Here is a 26,388-nt window from a genome sequence, read left to right as displayed (position 1 = left end):
TCCTGGGTTCAAGTGATTTTCCTGCTTCAGCCTCTCAAAGTAGCTGGGACTACAGGAGTGTACCACCATGCCAGGCTAATGTTTGTATTTTTAGTAGAGATGGAGTTTCACCATGTTGGCCAGGTTGGTCTTGAACTCCTGGCCTCAAGCGATCCGCCCACCTCAGCCTCCCAAAGTGCTGGGATTACAGGTGGGAGCCACTGCGCCCGGCCTCATCAAGATATTTTAAATGTTGCAGAGGGACATAGTGATACCTGCCATCTGTCACACACTGCATTAACTGTTAGTCAAAGGCAATGCACAGTTTCAACATTACATTGCATTGCGTTACATTCCTTTCAGTGGCATCGTATCTTGACAGAATTGGGTTTTGCCGGATACTGTGTTAAAAAGCAAGCACTGCATATGAAAATGGATGGGAAATAGGAAATCAGGATGATTGTGTGCATCTGATTCTAAGGTTTGGGAAATTGTGCAGTGCTCAACAGGTGCACTCATCCTGTTAGAAAGAAATTGCAGTCATTTAAGAATAAAATAGGCTGGGCGCGGTCACCCATGCCTGTAATCCCAGCACTTTGGGAGGCCGAGGTGGGCGGATCACCTGAGGTTAGGAGTTCGAGACCAGCCTGGCCAACATGGTGAAACCCCGTCTCTACTAAAAATACAAAAATTAGCCGGGCATGGTGGCACACGCCTGTAATACCAGCTACTTGGGAGACTGAGGCAGAAGAATTGCTTGAACCCAGGAGGCAGAGGTTGCAGTGAGCCAAGATCGTGCCATTGCACTCCAGCCTGGAGGACAAGAGCAAAACTTCGTCTCAAAAAAATAAAATAAAATAAAATAAAATAAAGAATAAAATAAGGCCAGGCGCAGTGGCTCTCACCTGTCATCCCAAGACTTCAGGAGGCCGAGGCAGGTGGATCACCTGAGGTCAGGAGTTCAAGACTAGCCTGGCCAACATGGTGAAATCTCATCTCTATTAAAAATACAAAATTAGCAGGGCGTGGAGGCGCGTGCCTGTAATCCCAGCTACTCAGGAGACTGAGGCAGGAGAATCACTTGAACCCGGGAGGCAGAGGTTGCAGTGAGCCGAGATCTTGCCATTGCACACCAGCCTGGGCAAAAAGAGCGACACTCCATCTCAAAAAAAAAAAAAAAGAATAAAATAAAAGCATCAATTTCCTTCAATTTCTGTGTATTACTTTTGCAAATAATTACTAAATTGTTAAGACATGAATACCTATTAAGTCGTTTGGACCTACGTACTTAACAATCCGTTAGGTATTTCTTTTGACCTAGGGGCTCTGTGAACCTTTGCCTTTGGGGTAAGGCTAGGTGAGATCAGGTTCAAGTTACTGCAGCATCTCTAGTATTATGTGTCAACTGGATGTTAAGCTGGTAGACCACAGTCCAGGATGATTTTATCCAGATACAGAAACTAAGTCTCAGCAAGTAACTTGATAGAGGTCATCTACCTTCAGCAGATTCATGTTTCATGAGGCCCAAGGTTTACGCAATCGTTGGAGCCCTCTTTCAGGACAATAATGCAAAATTAGGGATTTGAAAATTGGGCAGCAGGCTTGCAAGGGGCCTGTGTAAAGTGAGGGGGCCTGAAGCTTAAGGTCCATCAGAGTCATGAGCCTCTGCCACCAGCTAGTAAGTAGTGGAAATGGAAATTCAAACCCAGCTTTGTCTGACTTCAAGGAACCTGGCATTGAGACCCCAATTCCTGTATCTTCTAATGGGAAGGTTTCAAGAAGCGATTGGAGAGGGCTTTGGTGTCAAAGCTGAATTTGTTTGAATTCTGGCTCCACCACTTCCTAGTTCTGTGCACTGAGAAAGTTACTGACCCTCTCTGGGGGTTACTGAGGCAGTAACACCCACTCCCCACAAGATTGTCAGGATTAAATGAGATACTACTGCAGGTGAAATTTCTGGTCTACAGCAGACACATCAACCATGTTAATCTCCCTCCCCTTCTTCTGCTCCCAACAAGTAATCATGTGTATATGGAGGCAAAATAAATATAGACAAGCTAGCTGGTAGAGTTTCCTTTGTGTGGGGGTAAATTCAGTAAATGCATATATATGGCAAGCAACTGTCTGCAAAAGATGCAAATCAGATCACATTGGCAGACCTTTGCCTGGTGTCTTGTCTTGGTTCAGTGCCTAGCTGTGTCTATATACAGGGGTTCCTCATTACCCATAGACTAAGGTAGAAACTCCTTATCCTGGCATTTGAAATTTCCCACAATCTGGCCTCAAGCTAATCCTCCAACATGTTGTCTTACTATGGCCCAGTGCAAACCCCTCTTGTTTTCCCATTGACCCTTACCCATTCACCATGGCCTCAGCAGAAAGCTACCTCCACTCCCAGGACTTCTGTTTCCTGAATCCCAAATCCCACCCATCCTTCAGGGTAAGTTCAAGCCCTCTTTTGCAGTGAGCATTTTCTGCCCAATCCCAGGCCCTGGGGAATCCAGTCCTCTCAACTTGAGCCACACCTACCATATTTACCATGCATTCGAGTCTTAACCACACACTGCCTCATTTAATTCTGTAAGTTTTAGGGAGTTTGTTTTTCCTTCCAATTGCATTGTAAGTACAGAGCGGTGTCAAGGAAATAACATCAGGTTGAAAGCAGAGACTTGGCCTCTGTTTCCAACTTGTCATATAACCCCAGGCAAATATCTTTGCTTTATTCCTTTAACTCTGAAGTGAAAGAGTTGGATAAGGGAACTTTAAAATTGGTTAAAATTAGGAACCTTTCCACAGGGCTCAGTGTGGTGATACATATAAAAGCTCAGCCTGCGCAACACAAAGAGACCCTGTCTCTACAAAAAAAATTTAAAATTAGCTGGATGTAGTGGCTCATGCCTGTAGTCCTAGCTACTTGGGAGGCTGAGGTGGGAGGATCGCTTGAGCCCAGGAGGTTGAGGCTGCAGTGAGCTATAATTGCACCACTGCACTCCAGCCTGGTTGGCAGAGCAAGACCCTGTCTCAAAAATCAATAAATCAATAAAATAAAATCTCATTGAATAAATATTCAAACATTTGTTGATCACTTACACCCCAAGCACTGAGCTAGGTGCTAAAGGATGAATAACAGTAAACAAAACACAGTGTCTGCTCTCAGGAAACATACAGTGCAAGGGAAGGCTAGACATACATACTCACTTGTGAATCAAGAGCTCAGAGACCAGGAGATTCAGAGTACCCGTTCACATTGTATCTGGGAGTTACTTTGTCTCCCCACTCCACTGCCTGGACCCATGACTTCCTTCTCTGAACCCCATATTTCCCCATTCCAGCACCGCATCATGCACAACTGTGTCAATAGAGCTACCTTGCCCTCCAACCCTCCATTCACTCTGCTGGTAATCTTGAAGTCAGTCCTAAAGCTGAGGTGAGGGAGGGATCAGGAAGAGTGGTAAGGACACTAAGAAAACAGCACAGAGTGATTGTTTTGATGGCTTTATTAGATGCCAAATGCTGCCTGCACACTTTATCTACATTCGCTCATTCAATCCCAACAACATCTCTAAGCCGTAATTACTATCACCATCCCAGGTTTACAAATGAGGAACCGGAGGCAGAGATAAGTCAAATGACTTGTCCGAGAGAGCAAGTAGGTGGAGGAGCTGGTTTGGAATCCAGGTAGTCTGGCTCCATAGTTCATTCTCTCTCAACGCCTACCTGAAATGACTGCTTCTCTTTTTTTTTTTTTTTTTTTGAGACAGAGTCTGGCTCTGTCGCCCAGGCTGGAGTGCAGTGGCGCGATGTCGGCTCACTGCAAGCTCCGCCTCCTGGGCTCACGCCATTTTCCTGCCTCAGCCTCCCGAATAGCTGGGACTACAGGCGCCTGCCACCGCGCCCGGCTAATTTTTTTGTATTTTTAGTAGAGACAGGGTTTCACTGTGTTAGCCAGGATGGTCTCGATCTCCTGACCTCGTGATCCGCCCGCCTCGGCCTCCCAAAGTGCTGGGATTACAGGGGTGAGCCACCGCGCCCGACCATGACTGCTTATCTTGCAGTGAAGGTTTAGTGAAGGTTCTCCAGCTTCCTTTTCCGCCAACTCTGATCTATTTCCTGGAGCTACCTTGAGACGGATAGAAGGTAACGAGCATTTTCCCTGGGAGGGAAGATTTGGAGGGTGTTAACTGGATGACAATAGCTGGATACTGCCAGTTTCCGGGTAGTCATCTTGATGCAAGGCAGGTGAACCCCAAAAAGGGGTTTAGCCCGTGAGGGTTCTTGGCTTTGCTCAGGAAAGAATTCAAGGGTGAGCTGGTAGTAGGGTAGAAGATAACAGCTTTACTGAAGTGGCAGTGTTACAATTCCAGCAGCCTTACAGCCCCTCAACTGCTCCTGCAGAGCAGGGCTACCCCATAAGACAGTGTGCTGAGAGTGGCAGCTCAGGCTGCAGTCAGATTTACACCTACTTTCCATTACATGTAACAGATTAAGGAGTGGTTTATGCAGAAATGTCTAGGAGAAGGGTGGTAACTTTTGGGTCATTGAGTCATTGCCATGGAAAGGGGCAGTCATTCTGGGGTGTTGCCATGGCAATGATACACTGACATGGTGGGCATGTCTTTCCCACCAGTGAAGTGTCTTTCCCACTTCACTGGTGGGAAAGCTGCTTCCTCTCTGTCCCTGTTTTAGTTAGTGCTCAGTTTGGTCCAGTGTCCAAGCCGCACCTCTGGATTTGAGTCCTGCTTTCTACCTCCATTTGCCCCTGAATTACACAAAGAGATCAGGGTAGAAAGAAGCCCTTGGCAACAGGAGTTCTGAGTTCCAGTCTTGGTTCAGATCTAGGAAATTTTTCCACCTATCCTTTCTTAAAATATCAGTTTTATTCAGGAATAATTTAGATAAAACACAATTTACCAACTTTAAGTGCACATTTCAATGAATGTTGACAATTGTATGTAGCCTTGTGACCACAACAATCAAAATATAAAATAGTTCCATCATCCTCCCAAATTTCCTCTTGCCCCTTACTCGTCAATCCCCTCCTTCTGACCCTGTCCCCTGGTAATCTCTGATCTGCTCACTGCCGTTACAGTTTTGTCATTTCTGGAATTTCACAGAAATGGAATCATTACAGTATGTCTGGCTTTTTTCATATAGCTAATACTTTATGTATTTTTATTTTAAATTTATTTGAGAGACAGGGTCTCATTCTGTCGCCCAGGTTGAAGTGCAGTGGTGAGATCACAGCTCATTGCAGCTTTGAACTTCTGTGTTCAAGTGATCCACCCACCTCAGCCTCTCCAGCAGCTGAGAGTACAGGACTGCACCACCATGCCTGGCTAATTTTTTTAATTTTTGAAGAGATGCGGGTTGTGGGGGGAGGTCTCACTATGTTGCCGAGGCTGGTCTCAAACTCCTGGCCTCAAGTCATCTCCTACCTTGGCCTCCCGAAGTGTTGGGATTACAATGGTGGGCCACTGTGCCGGGTCCACCAGAGTGAATACTTCTGAGGTTCCTCCCAGGTAGTGTCTGCATCAGAAGTTTATTTCTTTTTATTGAGTAGCATCCCATTGCATGGGTATATTGCAATTTGTTTATTCACTCTCCTGTTCATGGATATTGTGATTATTTTCTGGTTGGCTGTGATGCACGTAGAAGTCTTAGTGTGGGCATCTGTTTTAATTTCTCTTGGGTAATACCTAGGAGTGGGACTGTTGTGTGGTCGATGTATAAATCCTTCCAGCTTTCTGAACCTCAAGTTTCCCCACTCTTAGAGAAGACACCAGGACGAGCAAGGGGCTAGGTGAGCTCCATTCCAGTAACGGAGAGGTGTGGGAGGCCCTACAACGTAGGCCTGTGTGTGCAGGAGGCAGGAGGGCGGGGTGTTTATGCAGCAGGAGCCCGTGAGTTCGGGGGCTTGAGATGTCGGGTTTTGTGGACACAGGCAGGAAACTTAACAGGCTCTGCTAAGCAGGGACCTGGGGAAGAGGTGGGAGCCCTGCAGCCGGGCAGCGCTCCGAGGCTGCACTGGCATAAGCAGCAACCGCGGCAAAGTCATCGGGGAACCCATTGGGGCCCTCGCCGGGCGGGGAGGCCAGAGCCAGTTCCCAGCTGGACCCGGGGAGGGGCGGGTGCGGGAGAGCAGCGCCCCAGGCGGGCTTCGCGGAGCTGGAGGAGGCTAGGCCGGACCCTCGCCCCGCCCCTTCCCCTGCTTTCCCCTTCCCCCTCCCGTTTTCCCCTCCCTCCCTTCCTCTCCCCCTTCTCCCCTCTCCTCCCCTCCTTCCTCCCTCCCCACTCTCTTTCCCTCCTTCCCACCTCCTCCTCCCCTCTTCTCTCCACCGCCGCCGCGCAGGCCCCGCCTACAACACGAGTGACGTGCGCGGCACGCACCCTCCCTCGGCTGGGGCTCTGGCCGCAGAGTCTCGGGGGAAGAGGGTTGGGGCTGGCTGGGCACTCGGCACGGGCCAGGACCTCGCCGCTAGTAGGCAGACGCCTGGAAAGGCCAGACGGACGGCGCGGGGCGGGGCCTGTCGCGAAGGGCGGGGCCTGTTGCCAGGGCTGGCGCAGGAAACGGGCCGAGGGGCGGGGCTGCCGGCTGCCGGCTGGGGCGCTGTTTACTCCTGGCGGGGGAGCTTTAACCCGCGGGCGCGGGGCTGCCGGGAAAACGCGGCGCCGGAGCCGCGGCCCCGGAGCCGAAGGTGGGGCGGGAGGGAGGGGCTGGCTGAAGACGCCCTGGACGGCTGGGCTTTTATTTTTCTTATTTTATTTAAAAAATGTCTCGCTTGCTTTCCTTGCCGCCCCCCTCCCATGCCACACAGACAGGCGTGCGCGCGCGCGCGCACTCACACACGTACACCCCGAGTGCGCACACACGCACATGCACACACGCACATACACACGCGCGCACACACGACACATACGTACACATATGCGTGCACACACGGGCGCGCTCACACATGCACAAATACACGCGCACACACACGGATACACACGCGCGCGTGCACACACAAGCACATACACCCGAGTGCACACACGTGCACATACACGCGTGCACACGTACACACACTCGCGCACCCACTCATATACATACACGCGTGTACACACACTCGCGCACACTCCTGCGTGCACCCACACATATACACACGTGCACACACACGTACAGACATGCGCACACACGCGGTAAGTGGTTGCTGGAGGCTGCGTGCACGCAGCGCTCTGGGCCGGAGCGGCGCGTCCGGGCATCGCTGCTTGGGAGGTGGAGATCTGACACGTGTGGTCCCTGAGGGCGTCTCTGCCACTTCTCCTAATCCAGGAAATGACTCGGTGGCAGCATCGCCCTATGGTTTGTGTGCCTGCATGAGACTCCAGTCACGCACTGAGTTGATCTGAGTCTGTACTCTAGGCAGCCTGGCCTCCTACGCTTCATTTTCTAATTTATGCAATCGATGCAAGAGTTTTGCGTAAACCGTGGAGCGCTCCACTAGGGTATCTGCATGAACACCGAGGACAGCAGGCTCTGTTGCAGTGCCTTCCTCCACGAAGTCAGTTTTCCATTATCTGAGAAATCCAGAGTAGACAGACGCTGTGACACGTAATTTGGTAATGTCCTAATAACCACCCAGGTAACCGTTTTGCATCTGAGGAACGGAGGCTGAGAAAGGCAAAGCGGTTTGTCAGAGGTCGCACAGCTAGGGAAAGTGCACGTGTCCTTTGACTCTCAAAGGTGTCCCTTCCCCCTCGTGTAATGGACATATGTGATTTTCTCTGTCCCGCGTCCCTTCCTGTGGGACCTCACTCCTCTATTCCCTGTGGTTTTATTTGGGCTGGCCACCATAGGATTCCATCTCTGGCAACAGCGGTCAAAGGGTGAGCATTTTCACTGAGCAGAATCAATTACAGTCTTTCCCTGGAACTAATATATGAATGTGCGAGAGAAAAATTTGTTTTCTGCTGGTGTTGCTAAATTAGGATGTCATAGCTGGGAGCTGCCAGCAGCCATGTTCCCAAGTGCACGAGGGAAGCTCATTTTTGAGGGCTGGGGGCTCTTTTGAAGTAGGAAAAAATGGGACTGATATGAAGGAGCAAACCAGAAATGAGAGATTTAGAGAACAGACCCTACCAACTTTGTTTAAACCCAGGGTCTTGCTGTGCCTGGGGCCAGTTATACTCCTGAGTTTCCCAATTAAGGAAGCTAACAAGTTCATTTTTTTTGCTTAAGCTAGCATGAATTGAGTTCCTGTCACTTGTCTCCAGAAACAGGCCTGACTAATAAGTTTGGCACAGTGGTATTTATTTATCCCTCAAAGAATAATGGAAATTTGGTGCTGGCCACAGCTATCACTTCTTAAGTGTTCCACTTCCCAGAATGAGTCATCGCAAGTGTGAGTCCCGTGAAAATCTAATTCTTCCTCAATATTATTGCTTTTATACATAGAAAACAATTCAACAGGCCCAAGTTAAAGATTGGACACAGAACACTTGACCTTGGGATATGATGATGGTCTGGATTGTGCAGAGGGTAAGACTGAGATTGTCGAGGTGAGATTACTAGAAGGTTTTTAGCAACATGGGGAAAGACAAAGAAGGAGAGAAAGAAAAGAAAGGAATAAAGGGGGATGGAAGGAAGGAAGGAATGAAGGAACGAACTAAGGAAGGAAGGAAAGGAAAGGAAGAAAGAAAGACTGATAGAATAATAACTATTCTCGCCAGGCATGGTGGCTCACACCTGTAATCCGACACTTTGGGAGGCCGAGGCGGGCAGATCACTTGACTTGAGGTCAGGAGTTTGAGACCAGCCTGGCCAACATGGTGAAACCCCATCTCTACTAGAAATACAAAAATTAGCCACGCGTGGTGGTGGGTGCCTGTAGTCCCAGCTACTTGGGAGGCTGAGGCAGGAGAATCGCTTGGACCCAGGAGGCCCCAAGGTTGCAGTGAGCCGAGATCATGCCACAGCACTCCAGCCTGGGCAATACAGGAAGACTCCCTCTCAAATAATAATATAATAATAATAATAATAATAATAATAACTATTCTATCAGTTGGTTAAAGCTGAAGGATGGAAAAGGTGAGAGAGTCAGTTTTAAAGAAGCAATTAGAGGACAGAACATGAATTGCAAGGAGCAGGGGCATTTGGAATCACAGAATCTTAGAGAAAGAGTCCATGACAGATCATTCTCCTTCCTGCTGAACAATTCCAGTGATGGACAGCTGGGTAGGTCACCAAGCAAAAGGTGGTCAGTGGTCCATGGAGAGGAGGGAGGATGGTCTTTTCATATCCTTTGCCAGTCATGGCCATTCGAGGGGTCTGGGGATAAAATTATAGAGGCCCTATACGTACTCCTTGGGAACACATCAGGTAAACTGAGACTAGTCTGATATTGTCACCATGAAAAGAAAAAAAATTAGATATTTTCCCCCGACAGACAAAGGGGACAGGTAATTTGCTGGCTCTGTCAGCTGCTAGGCCTTTGACAAAGTTGAGAGTTGGGAAGTCAGGAGCAGGCTGTATTTCTCTACGTGAGAAAGAAAAGAAAGGAGTAGTTAGGAAGTGAGGAGAACAAGGTTGAGGACAGTAGAAGAGAGAAGGAGGAAGAGAGAGAAACAGCAGCTATAGGCAGTAGGATTTTGGTGGGAGAAATTTGGAAAGAGGATTTTTGAAAGCTTCTTGTGTGTTGTGCAATGAAATTCCTCCTTGACTTCCTCCTATAAGAATGTCAACAAAGACATATTACTTTAAAGGCTTTTTTCAATTGGATTTGTTTTTTCTCCTGGATGTGTCATCCAGACATCACAAGTCTGTCTTCAGTATTTCACAACCTTTCCAGCTAACCAAAGGTGCTGTAGCATCTTACCTCCTGTGCATTTCCCCAATACATACAGGAGGTCAGAGTGATAATGAATACTTCCATTTATCAAATGGTGGGTTAGCACATTGGGAATGGAGTGGGTGGATGCTAAAATACATTATAGGAATGATTTTCCGGTCATTTGGCTGTTAGTATTCATTCGGAGGAGCCTGGCAACTCATTGGCTAGTGAAGTGTCTCTTTGGGGTGATTAGTTTGGATCAAGAGATAAGCCACAAAGAAAGAAGGGAAATATCAGAGGCACAACAATCTAGAATGGTCTAGAAGTGGATTGAGATCTAGTTTCTATATAGGACAGATCTTCACTCCTACCTTGGGTGCTGAATTACCAAACACCTAAATGCTAGTCATTTCTCGTGCCTTCAGGAATCACTGACAGTTTGTCAGGGGTGATTTGAGAAGCAATCAATTGCAGTATAAGAGGGAGAAGGCTGGGATTTGTAAATCAACAGCTTATAAGTGAGAAGATTGTGAGATGGGCCATCTCTAAGACAAGCATTGGAAAATCAGTGTGCTCCCAGGTGGATAATATAAAAGGGTAATTGAACAGGATTTTAATAATTCACAAGACTTCTGCTCCAATGTATTATAAGGATTACTAGGACAAGATGTGACCTAACGTCAGATGAATTGCAGGTTAGAAGAATAGTTAACTATGTATCTTATCAAGGTAAGACTCTGGGTTTTATGGGCAAATATTGTATTGATTCTCTCCAAAAAAAAAACTAAAGATAAGTCTCATTCTTGGCCGGGTGTGCTGGCTTATGCCTGTAATCCCAGAACTTTGGGAGGCTGAGGCAGGTGGATCACTTGAGGTCAGGAGTTTGAGACCAGCCTGGCCAACATGGTGAAACCCTGTCTCTACTAAAATACAAAAATTAGCCGGGCATGGTGGCATGTGCCTGTAATCCCAGCTACTCAGGAGGCTGAGACAGGAGAATCGCTTGAACTCGGGAGGCAGTGGTTGCAGTGAGCCGAGATTGTGCCATTGCACTTAGCCTGGGAGACAAAGAGAGATTTCATCTCAAAAAAAAAAAAAAAGTCTCATTCTTCCTCATCTAAATGAGTTTAGGTAGGCTTATGAAACAAGGAGAAACTTTTTGCCAGTAAATGATTCAAACTTGGTGTCTTAGTCTGTTTTGTGTTGTTGTAAAGGAATACCAAAGACTGGATGATTTATAATGAACAGAAATTTATTTCCTCACAGTTCTGGAGGTTGGGAAGTCCAAAATCAAGGTGTGGGCATCTTGCAGGGACCTTCTTGCTATGTCACAACATGGTGGAAGGGCAAAGAGAGGGCAAGAGAGAGAGTAAGAGGGGCCGAACTCATCCTTTTATAAGGAACCCACTGTCATAATAAGGGCATTAATCCATTCAGGAGGATGGTGCGCTATGACCCAAACATCTTCCATTAGCCCCCACCTCCCTACACTGCTGCACTGGTGATCAAGTGAACTTTGGGGGACACATTCAAAACATAGCACTTAGAAAAATTAAACTGGAAGGAGAATCTAGGTGTCAGACCTTGCTATCTATACTGAAACTCAAGAGGGAATTTCTTTTTTTTTCTTTTTCTTTTTTTTTTTTTTGAGATGGAGTCTTGCTCTGTTGCTCAGGTTGGAGTGCAGTGGCATGATCTCAGCTCACTGCAACCTCAATCTCCCAGGTTCAAGCGATTCTCCTGCCTCAGCCTCCTGAGTAGCTGGGGTTATAGGTCCCTGTCACCACGCCTGGCTAATTTTTGTATTTTTTGATAGAGACGGGGTTTCCCCATGTTGGCCAGGCTGGTCTCGAACTCCTGACCTCAAGTGATCTGCCCACCTCGGCCTCCCAAAGTGCTGGGATTATAGGCGTGAGCCACTGCGTCTGGCTCAAGAGGGAATTTCATGCTGTGTGTCAACCCACTTGTGCTCCCAGTGTCTTACAGACCAGTCTTGTGAAGTTGGGTATACCACTGGGGAGTGATGGAGGCTGATCTCTGATGGATGTAAGAAGCTGTGCTGACTGTGAATACAATAAGATATCTGGTACAAACAGCATCCGCTATTCAATTCTGAAGGGCCAGAAGTTGTCATAAAATGATTGGCACCATTTAAAATGCTTTTAGAAACAGCCTTTTATATTTGGGGTTTTATCTGATTGGCATATGGGGTTACGGACTTTTGTTTTTTAATCTTTTCATTTTGCTTGTCAAGAGGTTGTTCAGTTGATCAACCCCACATCCTGGGCAATGGTTAGTTAGCACATTGCTGTTGTGGCCCTATGGAAATAATAATAATTATTATTACATATAATAATAATTATTAGTGTTTCCCAATGCTTCATGGCTTTGCCATTCCACAGTATGCAAGATCACCCTGTGTGCTTTGTCAAGATCTGTGATATTTCTGCGTGATCATTGTCTCAAGATCTGGGCCATTCTTGACCATCTGGGCAGGCTGGGTTGCAGAAGGCACATCTGCCTTGGGCGGCAGCTTGCTGCTATAGAAGGATAAGGAAGAAGGATGGAATGCTCATGTGGGGCTGGCGACCAGAATGGAATATATTTGAGAGATGATGACGTTTAACAGCTGAACCAAAATGAAACTCTAGTAAGTTCACTAAAGAAAAGGCCACCAGCCCCCTTCTTTGGAGGGCTAGGGGTGATACTGCCAAGGGACAAGGGACGAAAGTGGTCCTTAAGAGCAAAGTCATGTGACAATAAACACACTGCAGAAAAATAACCTGTGTGTGTCTGTATGACAGGGTCTCACTCTGTCACCCAGGCTAGAGTGCAGTGGCATGATCATGGTTCGCTGCAGCTTCGACCTCCTGGGCTCAAGTGATCCTCCCACTTCAGCTTCCCACCTCAGCCTCCCAAGTAGCTGGGACCACAGGCATATACAACCATGTCCAGCTAATTTTTTTTTTTTTTTTTTTTTTGAGGCAGGTCTCGCTCTGTTGCCCAGGCTGGAGTGTGGTGGTGCAATCTTGGCTCACTGCAGCATCAACCTCCCAGGCCCAAGCAATCCTCCTACCTCAGCCTCCTGAGTAGCTGGGACCACAGGCCTGTGCCACCACACCTAGCTAGGTTTTATTTTTTACTTTATAGAGACAGGGTCCCCTTATGTTACCCAGGCTGGTCCCAAACACCTGGGCTCAAGTGATCCTCCCACCTTGGCCTCCCAAAGTACCAGGATTACAAACATGAGCCACTGCACCTGACCCAGTAAAATAACTATTACATGTTGATTTGGACCCAAGAAACTAAAAGAGGAGTGTCAGGGGTGAGTATTCTCAATGTGCACGTTCCTGCCAATTCTTCACTTCTTTTTTTTTCTTCTTTTTTTTTGAGACACAGTCTCACTCTGTTGCCCAGGCTAGAGTGCAGTGGTGTAATCTTGGCTCACTGCAATCTCTGCCTCATGGGTTCAAGTGATTCTCCTGCCTCAGCCTCCCAAGTAGCTGGGATTACAGATGTGTGCCACCATGCTCAGATAATTTTTGCATTTTTAGTAGAGACAGCATTTCACCATGTTGGCCAGGCTGGTCTCGAACTACTCATCTCAAGTGATCTGCCCACCTGCCTCCAAAAGTGCTGGGATTACAGGTGTGAGCCACCACACGCAGCCCAATTCTTTGCTTCTTATTGGCTATTTTACTTCTGCTCTATCTCTCCTTCTCTTTTGGGAGTCCCCAGTCAGTTTCTCTGGTACCATTTGTCATCCAAGGGGTCAGATAACTTCAGGCTTCTCATCGGGGTCATCTCGTAAGTCTAAGGTTCTTGGTGCTCTGCCATATTGTTTAATATTATTATTATTGTTGTTATTATTACTATTATTTTTCTTTTGAGATGGAGTTTTACTCTTGTTGCCCAGGCTGGAGTGCAATGGTGTGATCTCAGCTCACTGCAACCTCCACCTTCCAGGTTCAAACGATTCTCCTGCCTCAGCCTCCCGCGTAGCTGGGATTACAGGTGTGTGCCACCACACCCAGCTAAGTTTTTGTATTTTTAGTAGAGACAGGGTTTCACCATGTTGGCCAGGCAGGTCTCGAATTCCTGATCTCAGGTGATTCACCCGCCTCAGCCTCCCAAAGTGGTGGGATTACAGGTGTGAGCCACCGTGCCCGGCCATTTAATGTTATTTATTTCTTTCACAGCTCTGTTATCTCCCTTGTGAGTGGGAAAAACTGGCCACTGAATTTAGCCTCTGTTAAGAACCTTCTATGAGAAGAGTATTCCTGCAGAGGCTGTAGTATGGCACCCTAAGGGAGAGGGTCTCCCGGTGAGATTGGGGACTACTCAAATTCTGTCTGTTGAGTTGAGCTGAATTGGTGTTTTCACCACGTGGTATGTTCCTGGACCTGGTCTGCTTCAGAGGGAGAGTCATGTCTAGATTTTTTTTTCTTTTTTCTTTTTGAGATGGAATCTCGCTCTATTGCCCAGGCTAGAGTGCAGTGCCACAATCTCAGCTTACTGCAGCCTCTGCCTCCTGGGTTCAAGCCATTCTCCTGCCTCAACCTGCTGAGTAGATGGGACTACAGGCATGCGCCATCACGCCTGGCTAATTTTTGTATTTTTAGTAGAGACAGGGTTTTGCCAGGTTGGCCAGGATGGTCTCAAACTCCTGACCTCAAGTGATCTGCCCGCCTCAACCTCCTAAAGTGATGGGATTTCGGGTATGAGCAACCATGGCTGGCCATGTCTAGATATTCTTTAACCTGTGCATAAATCTTTTCCTTGGCTTCCCACTCCTCCCGTCTTAGTTATGAGCTCCTCCCTGGGGGCACAAGGTAGGATGAAGCCTCAGCTGATTCACCCCCAAAATGGTTCTGTTCTGGATTTTATCATCATGGCCTGAGCAGTGAGATAAACATAATTTTAATCCCTACTTTTAATGCACTCACTAGAAAGCAGACAGGGTTGTTCCAGAATGGATTTCCTGTGTCATAGAAACCACAGAAGCATAAAAGGGAAAAACCAGATGTGTACACTGAGCCTGCCCAGGCTTACACATTCCTTCATACCAAGAGTCATAGGGCCTTATGTTCCCTGTTCCCAAAGCCAGCTCATTTTCCCCCATTTTGAATATGGACATTTGAGTTTCAGAGATAGGAGGAAGGAGACACAGATCTGGGTGTTTATGTGTTGGGGTGTACCCGTGGCCATCTTTACACATATGGGGGCTTGGTGTGAAAATGTCACCATGCAGATCAAAGCAAGGAACTTCAGGGATACCCTTAACCTTTGAACACCTATTTGCAACCTATCCATCCTTTCTCTTCCATGGAATGCAAAGCCCACTTCTTCCAGAAAAGCCTTACAGATTGAGTAGATTAGAGAGAAGATGCCATTGGCCCCAGGGCACACTTGCCCCACCACTTTCTCTCAAAATTCCTGACTCTTGTGCTTCTTAGAGTGAAAATACTTCCAGTGGGTGCTGGGCCTGTTTTCGTCCACTAAGATACATTGTAATTTCCTCAATCAAAAGAAAGCACAAAGTATGCCACAGATGCAACATTAATAGTATTATTCTTTTCATTTGAAACTCACAGCATGGTTTGAGATTGTGGTATGAAAGCTTTGTTTAGAACTGTGGATCACAATCCAGGTGTGGTGGCTCAGATGGTAATCTCAGCACTTTGCGGGGGCCGAGGCGGGTGGATCACTTGAGGCCAGGAGTTCGAGACCAGCCTGGCCAACATGGCGAAAACCCATCTCTACTAAAAATGTAGAAATTAGCCAGGCACGGCCGGGCGCAGTGGCTCAAGCCTGTAATCCCAGCACTTTGGGAGGCCGAGGTGGGGCAGATCACGAGGTCAGGAGATCGAGCCCATCCTGGCTAACGTGGTGAAAACCCATCTCTACTAAAAATACAAAAAATTAGCCGGGTGTGGTAGCTGGCGCCTGTGGTCCCAGCTACTTGGGAGGCTGAGGCAGGAGAATGGCGTGAACCCAGGAGACGGAACTTGCAGTGAGCTGAGAGCACACCACTGCACTCTAGCCTGGGCCACAGAGCGAGACTCTGTCTCAAAAAAAAAAAAAAAAAAAAAAGAAAAAAAAAATCAGCCAGGCACTTGGGTTGCATGCCTGTAATCCCAGCTACTTGGGAGGCTGAGGCAGGAGAATCACTTGAATCGGGGAGGTGGAGGCTGCAGTGAGCTAAGATCATGTCACTGCACTCCAGCCTGCAGTGAGACTCTGCAGTTTAGACAGAGCGAGACTGTCTCAAAAAAGAACTGTGGATCACACAGGTAATGTGGTCCCTAGTCTAAGTGAATGAGAAGCATAGCGGCGAAGAATTTAGTATCTGGCATCCTGATGGGCAACTTTTTGGAAGTCTAACCAGACACTTGATTCATGATTATTTATTGAGTGTCTAGTATATGCCAGACACTATTCTAGAAGCTGCGGATATAGCAGTAAGTAAAAACAAAATCTCTACTCTCATTGAATTTGTAGTTGAGTGGATGAGACAGACTATCAGGCAGTGATGAGTGCAAAGAAGAGAAAAAAGGCCAGGCAAAGGGGCAGTTCCATGGTGGTATTATAGTTATGTATCTTACAATGAGTGCATTGGAGCGGGACCTGAATCAAATGATGGAACAAGTTCCATGGGTATCTGGAGGAAGATCATTCCAGCTCAAGGAACAGCCTTGGAAAGGCTGAGTTAGGAGTGGGGCTGAGGAAGAGTAAGGGGGCCAGTGTGGCTGGAACTTCAGGAGCCAGGGAAGAACGGTGGGGTGGTAGGACTGGAGAGCTGATTGGGACAAAGATCATGTAGGGTCTTGCAGTGAGTGAGATGGGAAGCTGTTGGAGTTTTGAGCAGAAGAGTGATATGATCTGACTTAGATTTTTTTTTTTTTTTTTTTTTTTTTTTTTTTTTTTTGAGACAGAGTCTCACTCTGTAACCCAGGCTGGAGTGCAGTGCATGATCTTGGCTCATTGAAACTTCTGCCTCCCGATTTCAAGCAATTCTCCTGCCTCAGCCTCCTGAGTAGCTGGGATTACAGGCGTGCACCACCACGCCCAGCTAATTTTTGTATTTTTAGTAGAGATGGGGTTTCACCTTGTTGGCCAGGCTGGTTTCGAACTCCTGGCCTTAAGTGATTCGCCCACCTCGGCCTCCCAAAATGTTGGGATTACAGGCGTGAGCCACTGCGCCCAGCCTGACTTAGGTTCCAGAAGAATCTTTTTGGCTGCTGGGATGTTGAATAGACTTTTAGAAAGGCAATAGAGAAAGCAAGGAGACCGGGGGAGCCCATTGTGGAAGGCCAGGCTAGAAAGATGGTGGCTGGACCAGGGAAGTTGTGCTGGAAATGCTGGAACATTAATTAATTCTGGATGTATTTCACTAGAACCCATAGGATTTTCTGATGGATTAGATATTGAGTATAAGAAAATAAAAAAAGTAAAAAAAGGAGTTAAGGATGATTCCAAGTTTTTGTTTGTTTGTTTCCTGAGCAACTAGAAGAAGGGAACTGCAATTTACTGAAATGGCAAGGAGCAGATTTTAAAGGGAAATCAGAAGTCTGGTTTTGGACACGGTGCATTTGAGATCTGATTAGACATCCAAATGGAGATGCTAAGTAGGTAACTGGTTTTAAGAGTCTAGAGCTCAGGAAACCAAGTTAGGTATAAATCAAGCCTCTGGTGGAGCCTGAAGCCTCAGTTCATTCTGTTGGCCTCATCTGCTCTAAATATATGGGCAAGAGGTCTTCAGTATCCCAGGAATCTACTGAGCATCTGAAGCATGCTTTGAAGCAGGGATCACCTGCACCATGGAATAACTCTAATCTGTCCCCCATATGCAACCGGCTATTCATTTATTAACAAATGCTTATTAAGTACCTACTACAGGCCAGGTGTGGTGGCTCATGACTGTAATCCCAACACTTTGGGAGGCCGAGGTGGGAGGAACACTTGAGCCCAGGAGTTCAAGACCTGGGCAACATAGTGATACTGTCTCTACAAAAAATTTTGTAAAACATTAGCTGGGTGTGCTGGCATGTGCCTGTAGTCCCAGCTACCCAGAGGCTGAGGCAGGAGAATTGGTTGAGCCCATAATTTGGAGGCTGCAGTGAGCTATGATGGTGACAGAGTGAAGCCCTGTTTCACACTTAAAGAAAAGTGCCTACTACATGCCAGCCACTGTACTAGGTATTGGGTATACAATGGAAAACAGGACATACTCCCTGTACTCACAAAATATTTAGTTTTTTGAGGCATTAGGACAAGAAAATGGAGATTTCAGTGCAGTGAGTCACAGTGCTTTGGACACATGGGAGGGGCACCTAGTTCCAGTCTTGGAGGCTCATGAAAGCATTTCAGAGAAAATGCTATCTAGGTTGACCCCTTGAAGGATGAGCAGAGATAGCCAAGTAAAGAGGTCAGAGGGCAGGGTAGAGAGTGTTCTAGGCAGAGAAAACAGCATGTAACAAGCAGAGAAAGTCTGTTCAGGCAAAGAACAGATGATCAGTTGGGCGTCTGAAGTGCCATGTGAGGGGTAGAGGCAGAGGGGCAGGTAGAGGTTGGAGATGTCACTGGAAGGCACACCATGAAGGACCTTAATGCGCAATGTTGGGACTTTATTATCAAAGCCATTGAAAGCTTTTGAGGAGTTTTAAGCAGAGGCAAGAGGTTGAGGAAATAGAGTGGATTGTGGGGAGGCAAGCCTGGAAGCAGTTGCATCTGGGAGTTGGGAGGGTGGCAATCTCAGACTCTTACTGCTCTAAAATAGCATTTATAAATGAGTCCATAGCATATGAAGCAGGGAAGGGAGGTCAGACCTGGGTCTGCTGTGCTTAATCTCAGCTAATGGGAGACACTCTCCAAAGAGCTAATTACTTAATGGAAATGAGGTAGAAGATAACTACTTTTTTTTTTTTTTTTTTTTTTTTTTTTAAGAGACAGGGTCAGCTGGACGCTGTGGCTCATGCCTGTAATCCCAGCACTTTGGGAGGCTGAGGTGGGTGGATCACCTGAAGTCAGGAGTTCGAGACCAGCCTGGCCAACATGGTGAAACCCTGTCTCTACTAAAAATACAAAAATAAACCAGGCATGGTGGCACGTGCCTGTAATCCCAGCTACTCAGGAGGCTGAAGTAAGAGAATGGCTTGAATCCAGGAGGCAGAGTTTGCAGTGAGCCGACATTGAGTCATTGCACTCCAGCCTGGGTAACAAGAACAAGAATCTATCTCAAAAAAAAAACAAAAAAAAGAGAGAGAGAGACAAAGAGAGACAGGGTCTCATTCTGTCACCCAGGCTGGAGTGCAGTGGTTTCAGTCATAGCCCACTGCAGCCTCCAACTTCTGGGCTCAAGTGATCCTTCCACCTCAGCCTCCAGGTAGCTGGGACTAGAGGCATGTGCCACCATGCCTAGCTAATTTGTAAATTTTTTTTTTGTAGAGACAGGGTTTCCCTATGTTTCCCAGGCTGGTCTTGAACTCCTGGCCTCAAGTGATCCTACTGCCTCAACCTTCCACAGTGCTGGGATTATGGGCATGAGCCAATATACCCAGCCTGCCTACATTTTAACAGGGGGGCCAGGGTGTGGGAGAAAGCAGGGTGAAGGGCAGTTCTGAGATTGGACAGTCCCCCAGGAAGGGCAAGCCTTAGTCATTTATAGGGGAAGGGGGAAGAAGAGGGAACAAGACTGGAAACCAAAAAGTGATTGTCTTTGTAAGTACGTCTTGCTTTGTGTAATGTGAGTGTTGTGCAGTATGTATTCAGGTCAGGGCCCGGATTCAGTGTGAAGGTGCTGAGCGCTGGGTGTGTGTGTGTTGGGAATGGATGTTTGTATTGGGATGAGTTCTCTGCATCTGTGTTAATGTGCAAAACTCTGGAATGCATACTGTGCAAGTACCTACCTGTAGTAAAGAGATATGCATCCAATTTATGCAGAGAGAGAGCATATGTCCTTTGAAGGCCTGTGTTTGCAAGACACAGTCTCAAACATAACAAGTCCTCAAACAGAACAATTCTGTTGAAATGTAGAGACTATTTTGGCTCACTTTGCACGTAAGACACACTCATGTATTTGTCAAACGAATGAGTGTTTTGGTTTTATTAAAGTGCAATCATTTAAAGAAATATGTAGGTTTGGTTAAAAGCTTAAACCAGATGTTTTAGGAAGAATAAATTGGCTGGGCACAATGGCTCAGGTCTATAATCCCAGCACTTTGGGAGGCTGAGGCCAGAGGATTGCTTGAACCCAGGAGTTAGAAACCAGCCTGGGCAACATAGTGAGACCCTGTCTCTCAAAAAAGAAAAAAGTTAGCTGGGCATGGTGGTGCACGCTCATAATCCCACCTACTTAGGAGGCTGAGGTGGCAGGATCGTTTAAGCCTAGGACATTAAGGCTGTAGTGATCTGTAATCCGCCACCGTACTCCAGCCTCAGTGACAAGAGTGAGGCCCTGTCTCAAAAACAAACAAACAAAAACTAAAGAATAAATTCACAACCAGACACCAACAACCATTGATGAATCCTAGCACTTTAAATCCTGTTATGGAGTTTACATACTAGTCCTACCTCATGTAAGAAACATTCACTATTTCATTTCACTCAATAAACATTTCCTGAACACCTTAGTCCCAAAGGCAAGCCCTGGGCTGTTGCTGCCGGACTCATTTCCCTTTCCTCTGAACCACTTTACTCTGGGTGTTGCAATTAGAGCTTAATTATATGTTATCTTGTATTGTTCCCTAATTGTTGCATGTGCATTAATCCACTTCCTCAGAGGCTGTATAGTCCTTGGGGGCAGGGACTATATTATAAACCTCAGGATAGGTGAGGAATTTAGCAGAGAGGTAAATATATAGAAGTAAGTAAACACCCACTGTTTGAAGAAAAATGGAAACAAACTATTCATGAACTGTAGTAACATGTAACATACAAAAATACCTTAAAAATAAGAGAGGATACATTGTTAACTAACAAAACTTTTTTTTTTTTTTTTTTTTGGAGAGAAGAGATCTTGCTATTGCCCAGGCTGGTCTTGAACTCCTGGCCTCCAGTGAAACTCCCACATCGGCCTCCCAAAGTGATAGGATTACAGGCATGAGCCACCTTGCATGGCCTAAATATTCCTTGAATAATTAAATATAAAATTTCAATCTGCATTTTCATATTAATGTAATTGAGGTGATCCCCACAATGTTTTGTTCTTCTTCTTAGTGCAAACCAGAAATGTTTCCTTAAGGGTGAGAGTTAAAGGGTAGAACCAGTCTTTGCTGAATTACTGGGTAGCAGGATTATTCTATAGCGGGACTTCTCAATGGCAATACCAGCATTTTTTTGGACTATACAATTCTTTGTTGTGGGGGGCTGTCCTGTGCACAGTAGGATGTTTAGCAGCCTTCTTGGCCTTTACCCATCAGATGCCAGTGGCACCCCTCTCCCGATTGTGACAATCAAAAACGTCTCCAGACATTGCTGTCTCATCACCCCCAGCTGAGAACCAGTGTCCTATAGGAATTTTGGTTCTAGTTAGATAATGTTCTTATTTCACAAATGGTGGGAGATGGAGGAAGGGAAATAATACTTATTTGCTATGAGCTAGACACTCTTATCTATGTTATTCCATCTTGCAGATGAAGAAGCTGGGTACAGAGAGTGGAAGAACCTGCTGGAGATCATAAAGTGAATGTAGCTCAGTCAGGACTGCAAGCCGGTTTGTCTGACTACAAAGACTTTAGCCCTTTTCCCGGACACTCCCACTGACTCTTTGCCAGAAAAACAGCACACCTTAAACCCAAGGTGAACTACAAATTCAAACATTATGTCCAACACAGATTTTAAAACTTTTTTTGGGGAGAGGAATTACTACCTTTGGAGTCATTAAATTTGCTTGAATATAAATATCCATGCCCACACATATATGGACACGGAGCCCCCTCACTACCGTTGTGGCGCTGGTCTTATCTCTGAAAAACACAGAACAACACAATGGAACAACTTCAATTCTCCTTGTTACAAATTATCCAAAAGCCAGAGCCTAACGGTGCCAAAAGCAACCGGTCTTGTTTACGTAAGGCTTGAAGGCTAATAGTTAACTTTCTCCCATTTAATTTCAGCAACAGTAAATAACGCCTCACTTTACACCGACAGAGGAGTGAGATGTCATGAAATGGGGAAGAAAACATTGAGTCCAAAGGAAAATGGGAAGGCGCTTTCCAGCCCCCTCCCCCTGGCGCGGGCATGGGCGCTTGGGGCGGCCGGGGCTGCGCCGCCTGGGTCCCCGCGGCCCCAGCCGAGCTCCCGTCCGCGGCGCCTCAGCTGTCTGGCTCCCTTCCCGCCCTGGGTCGAGCCCGGCCCCTCTCGGAGGAGCCTGTCCCAGAGCCAGGCCTGGAAGAACAACAGCGAGAGAAACTTTGGCTCGGTGCGAAAAGCCAAGCCTCAAGTTTGGCTCCGGGCTGCAGCTGCCGGTTCCGATCGGGGGGCGGGGCGGGGTGTGTGTGGGGGGGTCACCACTCGGTCAGGTTCAAGTGCGCATGTGCACGAGGAGTCGCTCGGGCACTTATTGAGCGCCGACTGTCTACGGGCGGCCGGGGGTGTGTAGCCCAGGCGCGTTGGGGGTGTGCTGGGCGGGTGCGGGGGCGCGGGGGCGCGGGGGGCGGGCGGGGGTGTGTCCCGAGTGTCGCCGCTGGGCGCCGGCTGGCAGGCTGGCGTGCTGCTCCGCTCCCTTCCCGGGCGGGAATCCGGGCCGGGTTGTGGCCGCGGCCGCGTACGTGAGCGCAGTGTCCCGGGGAGGAGGGCAGGCCGGCCAGGTGGGCGCCAACCGAGCCTCGGCGGGCGGCCGGAGCGGAGCCGGGCCGCGGGCCGCGCCGGGAGGGCGGGCAGGGCCGCGGCCGCTGCAGCCCGGAGCTGAGCTAGCCGTCCGAGCCGAGCCGTCCGAGCCGGGGAAGCCGGGCGCGTGCTGCCGCTCGAGGCGGGCCGAGGTGAGCTGCGCGGGGACCTAGCGGCGCGGCAGCCGGGGACGGGGGCGGCCGCGAACTTCCCACGCCCCGCGCGCCCGCGGCTGTCGGGCCGGCGGCCTGGGGGGTCCGGGGGTCTGGGAGGCCGGGGCCGCGGCGGGCGAGGCGCGGGGCGCTGCGGCAGGGCCGGGGTGGCGGGCGGGGGTGGCTGCCGCTCCCGCGCGTCGCCTTGTTTACCTCGCCCGCCGCCGGCCCCCCCCCCCTCGGAGCTCCCTCCCGACTTCGGGCGGCCGGGACTCGCCCCTCGGAGGGACACGGACCGGCCCGCCTGCCCCTCCCCGGCCCTTTCCGGCGGGGCCGCCCGGCCGGCCCTCCCGCGCCCCGCGCGTTCCTGCCGGTTCCTGCCCACTCCGGCCGGCGCGCGAGGCCAGGCTGCGGGACGGGCGGGACGGGCGGGACAGGGGGACACACCTTCCGCCCGCGGGCGACCCGCGTCCCTCCCGCCCTGGCGGCCACCGCCCCCTCTGTCCGCACGCTCTCGCCCGGTCTCGCCTCCGCCCGCGCTCCTGGCCCTCCCCGGCGGTGGCACCGTGGGCTCACGCGGGTGCCCGCGGGGGGGTGGCGGGGCTGCACAGGGAGTTTGTCTTGTGCAAACAATTTCCAAGGCAGCATTTTCTTCCCTGCCTGGGAGTGCAGGGCTCAGCGCCTTCCCTTTGGAACTGACTCAGAGACCTGAAGAAGCCCACCTGGCCAGCGGGAAGGGGGGGCCGCCGCCGCCTCCTGGTTTTGGGCAGCCCTGGCCAGTTCCCGGTGGCCTTGGAGGACTTCCACCGGGCAGGCGTTCCCATGATGCCAGGCTACCAGGCGCGGGGGATTCCTGCAGGCCGGCGCTGCTTTCCTTAGAACCCTCTTTCTAGAAAGGTACACCTGGGGGTTTTGCTTCAAAGTGAGTGATCCACAGGTATCTAAGGCCTTCTTGACACCCTTCCTAGGCGTTGTGTAAACAGAAGCGCCTGGTCGCAAATACCTCGAAACACAGGGAAACAGCCATTAAGTTCAACTCCACAGGTCCTTTTGGGGAGCTGCTGTGCTCTCAGCACGGTGCCAGGCCCTCTGGGAGGTGGGGGAGGCACCGAAGAGACCCCAGGCTTCAGGAAGCCTAGGAGGACTAGGTGGAAGTGATTTAGGAGTTTACGTTCAAGTTAATGTGCAGTGGCTGCCTGAGTTATTGGAGATGCTGGAGAGGGAGTATATCAGATAAAGCAAAGAGGAGATTGGGGAAGGGACTTGGAGTACTAAGGTTTGAAGTAAATTATGCCTGTGGAGAGTAACTCACCCGTAGGGCCCAAAGACAGGAGAAGAAAGTAACAGGTGGGATAATTTGCAAAGCGGAGCAGAGGAGCAGAGGCTCACACGTGTCTCGGGGAGGGAGGAGACAGAAGGTGTAAGAGATGATTCCCTCCCTCCAGGGCTTCTACCCTCATAGAGGGGACAGAAGGATGTGAGCATGTGAAATCAGACGCCAAGAGAGGGAATGGTAACTGTCCAAGTGTGAGGTGCAGAAATAGTTCTGTTGGAGTCAGAGAAGGGAGCTGTGGGCAGGGATCAGTCACCAGGACTGGAGGCTGACGCTCTTGAGGTAGGCTGTGAGGTGGGAATGAACATGGCTTTCCAGAGAGACAAGGAGATGTCCTTAGCCAGACCAGGGAATGTATCCCGAACAGTAGGAGATAGAGGTGGAGAGGAACAATGGTTGAAATTGTGAAAGTCTTAGAAAGCCCTTTTGGTGATTGCATGCCACCCTGTGTGTCCTAAGGAGACATTCAAGGTTTTCGAGTGAGAGAATGGTGTAATGAACAACTGTAATGGAAGGGTTTTGGAAAGTCGTGTTAGGGGGACACATCAGTGAGCAGGCTGTTGCAGTTGTAGGGTGGCCAGAGTTTGCACTGGGATCACTGGAAGTGAAAAAGGTGGGTTTGAGAAACATTACTGTTGAAATAATCTGTTTACAGGGCAGGGTGAAGGGATGAGATGAATGGAAATTAATTCTTGGTGGAAATTGATTCTACGCCAGGTCCTTGGAGCTGCTGTAGTTGGTAACTTGAGAAATTGGAAATGTGTATTTTGGAGAGAAGGAACTGACTACTCAGGCTATAGAGAAGTTTCTTGTGGCTGCTAAGATATCCAGATGTTAGTGTCCTGCAAGCAGCTATGGCTCTGAGATGGGGGGAGCCCAGGGGGACAGTGTTGCAGAGGCTGCAGATGCCGGGAGAGGGAAGGGGCTCAGAGAAGTGGGGAGGCTGCTGGTAATAGGGGGGCAGCAGAGGATGCCTCTGAGTGGTACTCAAGGCCTGAACCGAGGGGCTTCTGTTTCTCTTTGCTGCACTGCCATTCACATGACATTGTTCGGTTCTGAACCTGAAGTTGGAAAAGCAACTGTGGGCAATTGGGCCCTGAGGAGGATGGGGCTGTTGATTCTTCTAATCTTGAGGGTGGATTGGAGGTTAGAAGGGTGTAGAATGGGATTTGCTAAAGACAGTAAATTGCTGGGCTTTGAAACATTTTGAACTTTTCTGGGGTGGAGGGTGGGGGGTAGGAGTGAGAGAGTGGGGCAGGAGGACATTAGCCCTAGGGATATTGTGATTCCCAGGGCCGTTCCACCCAGAGCCTGGCACTCTGCAAGTAGAGGGGAGCTGGTGCCTTTTTTCCTGAGCTCTGTTCATGTTGCAAGGGTGACACAGGGTGATTTGCTGAACAAATTCCCCAAGCCTCAACTTGCAACATCTGAATTTGAATGATGATTGCAAAAAGTTGTGGAATGAGCTGAGAATGTAATTACTGTTACTTAGCCTCCTTGTTTCTCTGAGATGCAAGATCAGTGAACTAGTAGAAGAGGACTTGGGAATCAGATATTTTTCTTTATAGAGTGTGTCTGACTGTCCAAAGAATAATTGCATGAAGCAGTGGTCAAGCTAATTTACTCATTGTAAAGCAGTGTCTGTACTGTTTTGACTGTGACTTACATTAAGAAATGAAATTTACATCGTGACCTAGGACATACAATCATGTATATAAAAATCGAATCTAAGTTCATAAAGTACCTACCTCCCTTTGCTTGGTGTCATCTCCTCTGACGTTTCTATTTTCTAGTCTATTATTTTTCATTTAAAAACCTCTTATCTCCCACTAAGTTGATCTAATCGTTCTCTAATGGATCATAACCCACAGTTGGAAAAATACAGAGAGTTTTCGCATTCAGTGAGTATTTATTAACCTGTTTGAAGAGCTACTGTAGTACTGAAGGTGGAAGAAAGCATGAGGAAGGGTGGAAGATTTACAGTCTCTTTGGAAAGATGAGAGACACCTTGATTAAGGAGCAAGCCAAGATGATTAAATGCCAACATGAAGAATAACTACCTGTGGGGTTCAGAGGAGGGGGCCGTGTTCTGTGCTGGTGTGGCTTGGAAAAACGTTTGGGGACAAGGAAGGAAGTCTGGGATGAACTGGTTTTGGTGTCTCAGGGTGCTGCAGATGTGGGGAGGTATAGAGTGGGCAAAGCCTTGGAGTTAGGAATGTGTGAAGTCTGTGACTGTGTGAGAGAGAAGAACAGAGGGTTCTTGTTAGAGATTAGGGAGAAATCAAGTTGT

At 48.5% G+C, this 26,388-nt stretch overlaps 1 protein-coding gene across 12 annotated transcripts in view; it reads left to right on the top strand.

Moving 5' to 3' along the window:
• Nucleotides 1–3,768: 3,768 nt before the first annotated feature.
• The window catches only part of ZNF395 (zinc finger protein 395), a 60,077-nt gene continuing 37,457 nt past the window's right edge, over nt 3,769–26,388 (top strand). For 2 of the 12 annotated variants that reach the window (XM_063610862.1, XM_063610860.1), the window contains exons 1-2: nt 3,769–4,116; nt 21,419–21,584. The gene's annotated coding sequence lies outside the window, so the exon portion shown is untranslated. Of the gene's footprint in view, nt 4,117–21,418; nt 21,585–22,305; nt 22,379–22,624; nt 22,766–26,388 lie in introns of those variants that run through there. The other 10 variants (XM_063610857.1, XM_063610855.1, XM_055295829.2 and 7 more) reach the window with 9 other exon arrangements.

The sequence above is a fragment of the Symphalangus syndactylus genome, chromosome 10 (assembly GCF_028878055.3).
Source record: "Symphalangus syndactylus isolate Jambi chromosome 10, NHGRI_mSymSyn1-v2.1_pri, whole genome shotgun sequence".
Lineage (NCBI taxonomy): Eukaryota > Metazoa > Chordata > Mammalia > Primates > Hylobatidae > Symphalangus > Symphalangus syndactylus.
This window is presented reverse-complemented; position numbering and strand designations above follow the sequence as displayed.